Consider the following 4,245-nt stretch of genomic DNA (forward strand, 5'->3'; position numbering starts at 1 on the left):
CCTGTTGTTTGTTTTGTAAAACTGTGGTGATCCATTCGGGGATAGTGAGCAGTTGTTGAGCAGGTTTGATATGACACTTTTGGGCTAGCTGGGATGAGTTATCACATGGATTAGAAGAGTCTTCCGTTGTGTCAGACGATGTCTTTAGTTTTCAGTTTGGCTAGTAGACATTTGGTTTTGGATCATGTATTTGGTTCATCAGTTTGGTTTAAACATGTAAAAATTTAAATTATATTTACCTTTAAAGTACATTTAGTTATTGTCTTATGATATTCATTGTCTCGGGTAACTGAGATGGTAACGTTTCTATACCTGAGTGGTCCTGGTAAGGCACTTGGATTATGGGGGTGTTACAATACACTCCACTCCAATATCCTCTCTTATTCCCATCCGGGGATGATGGTTAGCGGTTGGGTATCCTACATAGTGAAGCTTTTATTGGGGTGACCACAAGCGATCAACCGCGTGAGGAAACAACGTGTCGGGAGTGGTTTGCCTATCATTTACAAGACAGATCACCTGATATTGAATTTCCAACGTTGTTACTATCTGGAAAGGCATTCCACCAGTTTTTATTTGATGGTTATATGATGGTTGAATCGCATAGGCTCAATTACATTCGCTTTAACCAAGATCGACTTCGGTAGATAGTTACAAGAACCTTTCAAATGTTGTTGGGAGAGGAGACATCGAGCCACCTTCTGTCGATGCTCGGTATATTGTCCCTGCTACTTTATCAGGTAGTGACAGTGGACGAAAGTGAATTATGTCGATACCATGACTATTTGCAAGTGGTTCAGTTATCCAGATTTATTCATTACATTCACGTGTAATCCCAAGTGGTCGGAAATAGTTCGATTCGTTACTAAAAGAGGCTTGAGATCGGAGGATCGTCTAGATATTTTATGTCGAGTCTTAAAAATTAAGCTTGATGAGTTGATAAGGGATTTAAAAGATTAGTACATTTTTGGAAAAGTTAGAACGGGTACACATTAAAGTTAACCGTTTTATATAAACCGATATTTATCATTCTACAATATTGTATATAATCTGATGCATTTCAAATGTTTATTTTGAAGTGGTATATACTATTGAATTTCAAAAGTGTGGTCTTCCACATGCGCATATACTATTGTTCCTACATCGAGAGTACAAGTTCCCTGAAGCTGCAGATGTCGACAAAATCATTTCTGCCGAGATTCCTGATCCGATTAAGGAACCTATCTTACATGTTGTTGTTTGTGAGTATATGCTCCATAGCCCATGTGGTGAAGAAAAGTTATCATCACCGTGTATGGTCGCGGAAAACTGCTCAAAACATTACTCAAAGTCGTGTACTGCAAGAACAACGGTTGACAGTGAGGGTTATCCTATATACAAGAGAATCAAGAAAGGATTTAGGGTGAAAAAGGATGGTGTACCTCTCGACAACGAATTTGTCATTCCATATAACTCTCAGATTTTATTGAAATATCAGGCTCATATCAACGTCGAATGGTTTAATCAATCTCGATCGATTAAGTATCTCTTCAAGTATATTAACAAGGGCTTTGATCGAGTTATGATGCAGTCATCTTATATGCGTCGCAATGAGGAGGATCATGGTCGATTTGATGAGATTAAGAGGTTTTACGACTGTCGATATCTATCCGCATGTGAAGCTGCTTGGAGGTTATTTGGTTTTGAAATTCATTATTGGACTCCTGTTGTTGAAAGGCTACAGTACCACCTTCCAGATGAGCATCCTATTGTTTTTTATTATGATTATTTCATTGACGACATTATAGATAAATCATTGATGGGAGTATCGCAGTTTTTGAATTGGATGGGCTGCAACAGTTCCGAACAATGGGATATACAGGTTAAAAAAGAATTGTTATATTTTCAATTCCCAACTAATTTTTTTTGGAAGAAGGAGCGGCAATGGAGTCTTAGAAAAAAAAGGTTTACGATTAGTAGGTTGGTTCACGTCCCACCGAACTACGGAGAGCTGTATTTTATGAGAATCATGTTGAATCACGTTAAGGGGTCCAAGTGTTTTGAGGACATCAGAACCGTCGACGAAGATGTATGTCCGACATTTAGAGAAGCGTGTTACAAATTGGGCTTAATTGGTGATGACAAAGAGTATATTGATGCGATAAAGCAAACTGCAGAATTAGGTTCTACATTCTACCTTCGGAACTTTTTTCGACTTTATTACAGTCTGGTACTTTGTCTATGCCGATCACAGTTTAGGAAGAAACCTGGCAGCTTCTTTCCGACGATATCCTTTATAGGCAACGCAAACTTCTTAAAAATCCAGGTTTGTCTTTTATATCACTCTACATTTATGGCTCCCTTGATTTGAATAAGTTTTTAATAATGGGTCATTTGTTTACTTTTTCACTTTATGTCTCATTATAGTTATACTTCTGCAACATCTATTTGTCGGTCAATAATATATGTGATACGTGCATTTTATATAGTCTTATTGGTCTATTTTATGCACGTATTTATATGCTTTTATCGTGGTTTTATGCTACGAAATGCCCCGAATATGCTACTTTGGGTTGTTTTGTCTTATTTGCAGGAATGAACCCAAAAGTAGTGAAATCAAGCCTTTTACCATCCTTTTAGCATGCATTTGGAGGAAGAGTGAATTTGGAGCGGGAATGAAGCTATTTTGAGATGCGCATTGGAGTAAGGAAGTTAGGCGAGCCAAGAGAGTGCTTCAATTTGCTAGTTCCTGCTTGTAAGAGCCATATCTCGAGTCCTACAACAGATATTCAGGTGATTCCAATTGGAAATGAAAGTTTGTCCTTTTAGCTTTCCAACGCCACCAACCACGCCCTGTTTGCCTAAGTAACGAAGAAATGGCAGCCGTTTGAAGTTTGGTGCGCGAAGCAGGAATTACGCGCTGAGAAGTGCTCGATCGAGGACTACTTCTGTTCGATCGAGAGCCCATTTGCTCGATCGAGAGCTACTTCTACTCGATCGAGTGATTAAAGGGAAAGAAGTTCTGGATCGAGAGGAATGCTAAGAAATATCACTCGATCGAGAGCCTTAAGTGCTCGATCGAGTGGATTTTGCTACGGGCTGGGCTTTTTAGGTTTAATTCCGTCATTAGGTTTAATAAACCTTATTTTCTTATAAATAAGGAGTCAGTATGTCGATGTAAACTCTCTGACACACTTTTTATTTCGTTCCTTTTCTCTCCGGTTGGCTATTGCTCTTTTGTTACTTTTGTTCATTTTTAGGATCTCTTTAATTGTAATTCTTTCTTCCTTTCTCTCCTTTTAATGTTTATTATTCTTATTTCCTTTAAGTTTGTTTCCCTTATTCCCATGAGTAGCTAATTCCCCCTAGTATGTTAGGATTAGGGAAGCCGTGGTAGCATGTTTTAATTGTACTAAATAGATTAGCCCTGCGATAAGAATTGAATTAGGCAATTTAACTGTTATCCGGTCGAATGAATGCATGCAGGAGACCATAAATTTAGTTAACCCCGACCTAGATCGAAAGATTGGAAGGGAAGGCTTGCTTAATTACAATAGGGTATCGTAGTGAGGGCGAAAGTTAAGCTATTTACGCTCTAGGGCGGTTTAAGGACCGAAAGGTGACGACCATAGCTCTTCTTATCAATAGTCTAATCGCCTTAGTATTCATGATAGTATAAGATCTGATAGCTGCCACGGTAGACCGACTCCTATCATACTACCCTTCTCTTATTGTTAATTTCTCTTATTTATTTCCCTCGCTTTAGTCTCTAGTCAGTTAACAATCAATCAAAACCCCCATTAGTGACATTTAGACAGATAAATAGACAAATAGATAGTATACCGCCTCCCTGTGGAGATCGACCCTACTTACTGCTGACTTCTGTTAGTTGTACTTAGGTATTTTATTTTTGGTACGAAACGACAGTATCAAATTTTGGCGCCGTTGCCGGGGAGGCAATCTATTTATTTATTTGTTTAATTTTATCTGTTTTTAGCCTCAGGGGATTTTTCCCTTGAGGCCGTTCCGATCTTTTTCCTTGAGTCTTTGTTTTGATAGGCCTTACAGGTACTACCTAGACAGTTCTAGGTGAAAGACGGTCAAAGGGAAGGCTTGAGTACCTTTGACCCATCACCGATGTCCCATTATATGGGAAGTAGGTGATGCGCTTTCTGGAGAGATGTGGTTCTGCCGAGCACAATCGGTTGTAGTTGTGCCGCCACATCCACCCTATCAATGGCCACCGCAACAAGATCCTCCCGATAT

This window comes from Silene latifolia, chromosome 9 (assembly GCF_048544455.1).
Source record: "Silene latifolia isolate original U9 population chromosome 9, ASM4854445v1, whole genome shotgun sequence".
Lineage (NCBI taxonomy): Eukaryota > Viridiplantae > Streptophyta > Magnoliopsida > Caryophyllales > Caryophyllaceae > Silene > Silene latifolia.